General features: G+C 33.3%; 1 pseudogene; it reads left to right on the forward strand.

Moving 5' to 3' along the window:
- Positions 1-5293: 5293 nt before the first annotated feature.
- LOC149563037 (taxadiene synthase 2, chloroplastic-like) lies at positions 5294-10660 on the forward strand (annotated as a pseudogene).
- The last annotated feature ends 259 nt before the right edge of the window (positions 10661-10919 follow it).

Genomic DNA, 10919 nt, shown 5'->3' on the forward strand with positions numbered 1-10919 from the left:
GAAGGAGACTCGTCACCTTTTTCATATTCCTTAGGATCTTGTGTTGGTTGTTTCCCTTTCCTTTGGGAGCCTTTTGAGAGGAGTCATTTGCAAGCAACACTTGATACTTGGAAGGCTTCAATTGACCCATGTGTGCTAACTTTGCTTGTTCTCTTGTGAGCTAAGCTATAGATTCATCAAGAGAAGGCATTTTGTATACATTACCTAGAGCATCCATAGTAGCATAGAATGTGGAGGAAAAGATTGAATATTCAGGACCTAGCTTGGAAAGAATAGATAATATCAATTGCTCATCATCTTTAGGAATGAAAAAATTAGAAAGCTCCAATATAATGCAATTGAACTTAGAGAAAAGGTCTGAAATATTGTCAAATCACATGGACTTAGACCTATATGCTCATTCTCAAATTTGAATTTTGTCATTCTATCAGGTTTACCAAAGATTCTTCCAGTGTTGTCCAGGCATCATGAGGATGTGTGTAAGATGCAACATGATATAGAATATCATTGGAGATGATAGACCTAAGAGAGCCAAGTTGTTTATGCCTTAGATCAAACCATTTCCTTCTTTCTGCAACACCTATAGCTGGTTTTAGATCCTATCCAATAATCATTCTAAGAAATCCAATACTCATTAACTAATTAGGAACTACTTGTTTTCATTCATGATAGTTATATGGAGTAATGGAACCATAAAAAATCCATAATGAATCAAAGAATGACTAAAATCTACTGATAAATCCTTCAAATTATTGATTCAATTAAGAAATTTGAAATCTAAGTAATCACCAAGTGCAAATTTAGTAAAAAAAGACCTATTTTTGAAAGTGACATGTCCACTCCAAATCACCAAAATCTAATTACAGATCTAGAAAGTATAGGAAAAATCATGCCCTTTGAAAAAAATTGTACCTAAAAATGTTATCGGATGTGAAGAAACAAAGCCTTGAAAGTTACAAAAATGGGATTTGCGATTTTCTAAAAAAATTGGAGATAGAGATCTGAAATCACCTGACCACTATGTAGATTGTGCAATTCTAACCCAAAACAAAAAATTGCTCAAAAAAGGAGTATGTCTGAGGGAGATATCGCTGTTTAAAAATCATCTTTGAATTAATTTTTCTAAATCACTACCACTACACCTTCAAAAATCAAATGACTCTAGATTTGGCCTTAGATGTCTAATTTGGGTGAAATAAAATTTGATTTACGAGTTTTTGGACGTCGTCTCTATGATACCAAACTTTGATTTGCACCAAAAAGCTCTAATTATCACTTGTCATAGAAGGTCACAAAACATGAATCCTAAAATCTCCTCCAAATTATGATATCCAAATTTCCAAATGTTGCACCAACAATGAGTCAAGCCAAGATTACAATTCTCGAGAAGATGTCTTCACACCACAAGAGCTCTGATACCATGTTAGAGTTTTAGGTGACTAAAACACCCATAGGATTAAATGAAAGACCAAGATAACTTCCACAAGAGATTGGCAAGACAATTCCATGAAGATGCAAGAATGCTATTACTAATAATGGACTTGATTAACATCCAATGGATTTACTTAAAATGTATATAATAGACCTCCTTATATAGGAGAGGTGATAAGAGACACTGTTAAGGAGAAGATAAGCTATCACCCACACAAGGTGGAATCACATATCCACCAAAGGTGGATGATCCTCCATTATGCAATGAAGTATGTGCAATGATGAGGATGATAATGTGATAAGTGCACTAAAGGTGGAATGAGATAACAACTATGACCACCTAGAGTAGAATTCTCCTACACCATGTGTTTAATTGAGGTGCAAACTCTAAATTATCTCAATCACAAACTACTATGCAATGCATTATCCTAAGTAAGCTTAAGTAAGTGTAATTAGTGAATATTAAATTACCCAACAAGAAGATTACCCCCAAAAATTAAAATTTTCCTTTATATCCTACAAGATTCCTTTGGAACTTTTTAATCACACCATTCCAACATAGGTGACTAGGTTTCTTTGAAGAGAAAGGGAGGCTAGGATACATGTCTGAGGTACATTAGATGTGGAATTCTAGATTAGTATAAATATAAAGTTAATGTCATGTGTAGTATTCAAAAAGAAAAGTTTTCTTTTTCGAAAGTTGATATATTATGTAGATAACTTAGCATAATTAGGTTAATGGGATTTCCAAGCCTTAGCCTTAGATAAAATAGCTTCACCAAAAGGCATAGTATGGTCCTTAAATTTCTAGTGAGTAGACAAGGTGATGTTAGAGGCAATTTTGATACCATGAATAAATATTGGGAGATTAAGTTTGCTTAGGTTCCTGCTTAGGACTTCAGCCATAATTATAAAAATATACGTAGAAAGAGGGTTTCCTATGTTGAGTTCAATTCCGATGTTAAAAAAACCTTAAGGGGATTCATTAACTAAACCTTCATAACTCATGGTAGTGATGCAATTCATAATCATCTTGTGGAACTTTTAGGGAAACCAAATTTGTCTAGCATTTTATCAAGGAAAGACCACTTCACCCTATCATAGACTTTGCAAATGTCAAGCTTAAGGGCCATTGCTAGTTTATCATTGGCATTTATAGAATTTAATATCTCATAAGTAGTGATGACCACATCTATAATGTTCCTCCCTCCAAAATTACAATTTTTTACTCTTAGAAATCAATTAATCCATGGCCAATTTCATTTGATCCACTAAAACCTTTTCTATAATTTTGAAATAGTATTATAGAGACATATAGGATGGAAGTGTTCCATATAAAGGGGGGAAACCTTTTAGGGATAAGAACAATATAGGTTTGATTAGTCTTATTTTCCATTATTTCCATTATAAAGAAGTGGCACACAAATTTAAACACATCTTCACCCACAATATCCTAATACTTATGAAAGAATGTTGGGGGACTTGAATCCTTGGAAGAAGGAAACACATTTAATTTCTTCCTTGTCAAGCTTTTTAGACATGGAAGCATTTTCCTTAGGAGAAACATGGATAGGAATGCAACCTAACAAATCAAAAGGATTATCCACTCCACTACCAACAAATCCTCTTAGTTAAAAGCAATTTCTTACTTCAGTGTTGATGTCATTTTCCTCAGTAACCACTACCTCATTGGCACATTTAAGAGATCTAATTCTATTTATTCTCTTATGTTTCAATGTAGTTTGATGGAAAAATCTAGTATTTCTATCAACTTCATTGAGCCATTTAGCCCTAGATTTTTGCTTCCAAAAAGTCTTTTCCTAATCATAGATGGAGAGTCATTTCTCTCTATAGGCACTCTTCATAGATTGAGAAGCCTTCTCATTCAAATTACCTTGCAGGTATTTCTAGGAAGTAATAAGTTTACCTTCTAGTTCATTCTTCCTATAAATTTTTTTTTAAAAAGACACTTTGTTCCATTTTTAACCTTGTCTTTGACAAGTCGAGGAGATGACTTAGCATGGATTATCCACCATTCATAGATTATGTCCCTTAACTTTATATTGGATTTCCAGATAAGTTTGAATTTGAAAGTGCCTAAACATCTCTTTCCCACTTTCCATTCAAGAAGGATAGCACTATTGTCAGACCAAGAGTGGGGTTTAGCTTCCAAGGTGAAGTCATCAATATTACACCAGTTAGACTAGAGAGCTATACTTTTCAGCCTGACTTGAATGAAGCTTTCTCCTTGTCTTCTATTGGACCATGTGAATTGTGCCCCTTTAAGGTCTAGTTCCATCAGATTGGTAGACATAAAGAATTTAGCTAGGTCTACTATAACATCCCTGAAATATTTAGGGTCCCTCAGTTTCTCTGAAGGATGAAGACGGGTGTTGAAATCTCTAGCTAATATTCTCTAAGTAGTCCCTTTGTTTTTTCCATTTCCCTCTAAAGTTTAAAGAAAATATATTCACCACATTCTAGTACCATCCACTAATAATATCACGACAAGATAAAATGATAGAGATCTCATTAGAATTTAAAAGAGTACCTATTATTTTATTCACATTCAACACAATAGGCAGCCCTCTAGAAGCTCCACGGGACTCCTACAAAAACCAAGAGGAACTTGAACCAATGTTGGTCATCGCCTTGTCCAAACTTTCTTTACTCATCTTGGTTTCTTGAATGAGTACCATGTTAACTTTAGATTCTAGTAAAACACAATTTAGCATATGTTGTTTAAGGAGACTATTAAGGCATGCAACATTTCAATAAATAATTCTAATCATAATATAAGGAATGGAAACCGCTCTAGTTTCAATTAGCAATAGATATCTTAACTAGGACAACTTGACTATTGCACTAGTGATTCATTGGTCAACACCTTCCAGAATCTTCTCGGGGACCCCTTTCCTCCGAAAGCCTATTTTATTCTTCTTATTTATCTTGTCTGCCACCATCCATTCAACCTCTTTTAACTATTCACAATTAGAATCCCACAACAATCTTAAAATTGGATGAGGGGAAGTTGACCTACTAGTAGATAGTTTCAAGGGAGCAGGTCCCTTAGTGGGCCCACTAAGCGAAGAAGGTGGCCTAGGAATAAACAAAGAAATATATGAGCTTTCTCCAAGTACCTAATCTAGGGATGAAGGGATAACAACCCCTACACATCTAGAAGAGGAAGCATAGGAAGCACTAGCTAACTTATCAAGAATTATTTGTTGAGAAGGGGTCAACAGAGATCCACTGCCCCCCCTTTGGCGAAATTCCATACATCTTCGCAAACTTCTAATTCTGAGTAACCTTGGACTCGATACTTGAATCACCAGGTGACTTTAGGGGTGGAGGTAAAATACCAGACCCTTGAAAGGAGAGGATGATTTTATTTGGATGTCCTTATCAACAGATAGTAGACAGATGAAAGAGTCACCAATACCATAAATAACTCATTATTCCACAACTCCAAAGGCAACCCAGGCAACCTAATCCAGATATGAGCTTGAGAACCCAAGTCAACTATCAGATCTGACTTAGGTTTCCACTTATGAATGTGTAGGATATTTCTTGAGTTTGATCTAAGTGTCTAAGGCCCGTTAGTAATAACATTAGATAGATCCTCATGATAGACAAAGAAGGAAAAAAACAAGCCCTTAACTAGGGCATTAATTATAATGCTACCTTTTAAAGATAAGGTAGTTTCTTCCTAAATCCTTATCTTTTCAACAGAAGGTCAGAACAGGGGGAATATTCCCACAAGCGTGAGCCCTAGATCATTAATCATTTCATCAATAATCTCATAGTTGAAGGGATAAATATTCTCGTTTATTTAGTCTCGAAGTTGAATGCAGTCACAACGATGTCTTTGGCTTCCGATAACATTAAATCTGATCCAGTCCCTCGTCGGACTGCCAATTATCACAGCGATCTGTGGAACGATGATGTCCTCCTGTCTCTCTGCAACACACCATATCATTATGTGAGATCGTTGATTTAGTCCTCCTTATAATTCAAAGTATCCAAGTATCATGAGATTGATCATTTTCTGTTTGCGTCTGCGTTGTAGGCTTCATATAAAAAAATGTTCAGTGCTATCGAAGATGGAGAAATCAGTCCCTCAGCTTATGAGAACGCCTGGGTTGCATTGGTTCCCGCACAGGACGGAGCTCACACCCCACACTTTCCTTAGGGCATAAAATGGCTTATCCGATCGTTTGCTTTCTACTCTCGCTTCTCTTGTTTCCCTTCCGACTTGTAATACAGGATACACCAACATAGAAAAACGCTAACATTATGTTGCAGGTGTTCGTTTCGTTGAAAATCATCTAATGTCGGTAGAAATAGAGGAAAGCTTATCGCATTGGTGAAAAAGGATGAATCTTCAGGGCTGAGTCTCCCATATAGCGCTTCTCTGATGAATAAGCGAGCAACACTTCTTAAGGAGTACGAGATTTTTCATGCTTTTTTTTAGATTGTTTCTTCTATTACCATATTAATCATTAGAGTTTAAAAGTTAGATATTTTAGTTGTAGTAATTATTTTATAGTACTTATTGAACTGTTATATGACTACCTTATTTATGTAATGAATCTTGATAAGTAGAATACAATAAAGTTTTGATTATTTTAGATCATATCAAATTTCCCGGTCTAACAGTGGTATCAGAGTAGGAAAGAGTAGGAAATATTGATATATCAGAGAGAGGGGACAAAATGTGATTAAAGATGGCTCTCTGACCGTATAGCCAAAACCATCCAAGTGAAGTATTTAATGATGGCATTTAGGTTTGATTTTATTTTTGTATTCGAAAATTAGAAAAGTAAGAAATGAAGTTTTGTTTCCATTCTGTTATATGTGTGGCCCTCAGTTTTGGTTATTGAATGAAGATATCTGTTACACTTTGGTTTGGATGTAAGTGAGTTGAATTTAATCATATATGATATCAGAGTGCAGAGATTTGGAAGCCAATCATATTTCCAATCTAACATTAACTTCATGGGTTTTGATTCCTGAAGCACTGGCATTGCTTGCTGCTCACCAAACTGATGAGTAACATTATATATATATATATATATATATATATATACACGCACACACATATATATATATATGTAAGTATATATGTATATACATATATAAGTACATATATACATATATATGTACATATATGCATATATATGTACATATATGCATATATGTACATATATGCATATATGTACATATATGCATATATGTACATATATGCATATATGTATATATATATATATATATGTGTATATATATATATATATATATATATATTTTTTTTTTCTCCCTTCTCTGCTGAGTTCAATCATGTGTGATTTCATTTCATGTTTTGCATGAATTAAAGAGTTGATCTTGCTGTGCGATGTGCTGATGATGAGCCTTCTGTGCAATGGTTGAGATTGCTAACAGTGGTAGGATTCAAGGCAATCGCAGTTCGTAATAAGATTGTTTAGTTGAGGCAGCCGCTACATAAACTAATTTCATAGAGAGGAGACTGCATAGGATTCGATGAGGATTTACTCTACACAATTTGATAAACCCACATATAAAGAAAACCAAACTAACACATCATGTGCCGGCTAATAGGGGTCATTCTCTGCTATTTAAGTTTTTGAACTTGTTGAGATTCAATTAGGAGCAGTGATCTAAGATGCTTGAAAGCGACTGATATATGGAGACGAAATACAAGAGTATGTATATGGGGAGTTTTTTTTATTGTCAAGATTTTATTGATTTGTGCAATGTGTTTAAAGCCATTTTCTTTACAAATTCAAGTGGAGTTGTATTTGCAGATACTAAAAGGCTTGTTATTCAATGGAGAATTTAGTAGATAATTATTCAAGTTTTAATTTTCATACATGGAGAACTAAAATGCAAATGCAATTGACGAATAAAACCTTATGGGGAATAGTGAGGAAGACACTTATAGATGCAAATAAATTGTTGGAGTGGAACACAAGATATGATAAAGCCAACGCCAAGGCTATTATTGGTCTTGCTATTGCAGATTTTGAACAAGTTGTTTAGGAAATGTTGGCATATTGTTATTACATTTCTTATAATAATCTTTATCCAAACTATCAATGGGTGTAACCGCCTTCAAGGTATAATTTTCCTTGATCACATATCAGTGTTAAAATAAATAAATAAATAAATATTCAATTTTTTTTTTTTTGAAATAGTTGAGTCTTGATGACAATAATCAAGGCGATATAATTTTATGGAAGAAAATCATTTTGCCAAAGGAAGGATATTTTGCCAAGTGAAAGATATTATGTATATGTCATATTTAAGTTCAAGTGAATGCAATTTCTTATCACATGAATTCATTTCCTATCATCTATCAAGGGGAGGATATGCTTATATGTTAGATTCAAGCTCAAGTGACTGACAATCTTAGAAGTATATCAGATTCAATCTTAAGTGAGTGACAATCTAATATTCAAGTTCAAGTAAGTGACAATTTCAATTAATTCAAGATTGGAACCCAATGTAATCATTTTCAAACAAATGGATAAAACAAGTTTATTGCACAGGTGATGTGTGCTATTATCAAAATATACTATAGATAAAATAATTCATAACACCCAATGTGTGTAATAATACAAGTTCACTGCACCCAATGCTGAAGTACAAAAGTTATAACCGATGTTAACATATTAATCATTAGGGTTTAAAAGTTAGATTAGATATTTTAGTTGTAGTAGTTATTTTATAACAGTTATTAAACTGTTGTATGACTACCTTATTTATATAATGAATCTTGATATGTAAAATACAATAAAGCATTGATTATTTTATATCATATCAGATTTTCAGGCCTAACATCATCTTATAATTAAGAGGTCATTCTTACATATGAAAAAGCAATGTTCATAAAAGTATGCAAACTTCAATTGCAGTATTTCAATGGAGGAAGGTTTTCCACAGAACATGCTAAATGCGCTGGAGGGCCTTGAGGAAATAATTGATTGGAAAAAGATATTGACGCTCTAGAGCAAAGATCTTGCATAGCTCTTGACTATGTTTACTCGCAAGTATTTGCTCAATCGTGTACTTTTATACTCATTAATTTTTATGAACAAGACGATTATTTTATGGGGAAGATATTGGAGTGAAAAGGGAATTGGATGGGGTAGGGAGAGCTTCTTTGCAGATCTCAATACTACAGCACTGGGATTTCGAAGACATAGGATCCATCGATACAATGTCTTCACAGGTAGAACGTTTCTTTCTAGATCAGATATTGGTGGAGATTATTACTGTTTAAATAAGCTGTTTTTATAATACTAACATGTTTAATACCTCCGAGGTGCTGAATAATTTTAAATATGAAAATGGACGCTTCTTCTCTTGTGCCGGTCAAAGACACATAGAGCATAGAAGCATAGTCAAACTGTTAAGAGCTTCCGGTCTTGCATTCCCTGGAGAAACGATAATGGAAGAAGCAAGGTTGTTTGCTTCTATGTATCTCAGCGAATCACTATTAACAAATTTCATCTTAAGTAATGAGAGAATTGCTGAAGAGGTTAGTGACAGTACTATCTTTCAAAAAACTCTTCTATGATGACTTGTAGAAGAGGGTGTTCTCAAAGGGGGAAAAAAGATTTTCAACTGATTGAACATTTATGTCAAATATCTTTTCAGACTGAATATGCACTAAAGTTTTCTTGGCACGAAAGTATGTCCAACCTAGAAGCAAGGGGCTACATTATGCTTATGATAATAATCAAGCATGGCTTAGAAAAAACCTATTCAAGTACGTTTTTAAAAATTTCCTCATTTTTCAACCACTCGTTTGTTCATCATATCCTATATTATATATTTGTTTATTTTACAGGATGCTATATGTTCATAATACTTCTTGTGTTGACTTGGCTATATTAAACTTCAACATTGAACGATCCATGTATCAAATGGAATTGAAAGATACTTCAAGGTGAGTTGGATATAATATTACTTTAAAAAAAAAATAAAAAAATTAACGGTCTAACAATTTAAGCAAATAGTAACTTTTATAGTAACTTTTATTTTATGTATGTTGTATGAGATAGTTGGTGGAAAAAGTCATGTATGGTAGAAATGGGCTTTGGCCGACAAAGGGTGCTAGAATGGTCTATTACAGGCACCTTATTTGAGCCGAAGTATTCATAATGTAGAATTGCTATCACCAAAATATTTTTCTTGTTAGGAGTTATTGGTGATGCTTATGACACATATACATATGCAATAATAGAAGAGTTGCAAATTTTCACAGAAGCGATCAAGAGGTAATTTCTCAAATTCTAGTTCAATACTTCTCTTGAAACCAAAGTATTTGATAACTTTTTCTATGTCTAGATGGGATACTTCTCTAGTAGATCAGCTGCCAGACTATATGATAATCATCTTCAAAGTGAGGTATAAAATGATGAATGAATTAACTGTGGAGGTGAAAAAGAAAAAAGGATGTGATATGCTCCCTTACATTAAAAAACATGTATGTAATTAAATTATTCTTTCATTTTATATGCTCAAATACATGGAAATTACTTTTTAGGAGTGATTCATTATTTGCACACTCTATTTGTATAGTGGGTAGAGTACATCAATGCTATAATGCTTGAAAGACAATGGGCAAAAGATGGATACATACAAACAATTGAAGAGTACTTAAAGAATCATGTCTTATCACTTGGTGTTGGCCAAGTTCACTTGCAATATTTTTAATGGGTGAGATTTTTACCGATAATGATTTTATAGTTGTAACTGATTCCTAGAAAATTTTTCATCTTATGACCTTGCAAGGAAAAATTCTAAATGATTTCTCAACTATGGAGGTAATTATTCTAACAATCAACTATGACAAGGAATGAATAAAAAACATGCTAATCATGTCTCTTATTTGATGTAGAGTGAGAAGGATCAAAGGGGACAAGAGTGTTAACTTACAAAATGTTATATGAAGGATGATCTAGGTTCTATAGAAGAAGATTTTCTAAATAACTTCAAAGAAATGATTGATCATACTCTGAAAGAAATGAACTATATGTATTTTAAGGCAATTGATGCACCCCCAAATTGTGGTGAAATGGTTCTATTTAATTTTAGGATATGTTGTGTGCTCTTCTACAAGAATAGAGATGGATATTATGATTCCATGAAAGAGAGTAAAGAAATTATAAAGACGACTTTGATCCACCTTGTAGAACTATGGTAATAAATGTATAAAATGCATTAGCCCTCTATCAATGTGTTGGCTCTTTAAAAAATAGATTAATAAATCCTTAGGCTATTCCAAATTCCTTCCTCATACTTCTTAGTTATCTTGTGAAGATTAAAATCAATTTGTAGTTAATTTTGAAAGAGATAAAATATAAATTGCTGATTTTATAGATTCAGATTTTTTGGATACATTTGGATACATACAGAACTAATACCAAATTCATATTGAATTGTATTATACATTGATGTCTCTT

Source organism: Cupressus sempervirens, chromosome 4 (assembly GCF_028749045.1).
Source record: "Cupressus sempervirens isolate cs-2001-9-10 chromosome 4, ASM2874904v1, whole genome shotgun sequence".
Taxonomy (NCBI): domain Eukaryota; kingdom Viridiplantae; phylum Streptophyta; class Pinopsida; order Cupressales; family Cupressaceae; genus Cupressus; species Cupressus sempervirens.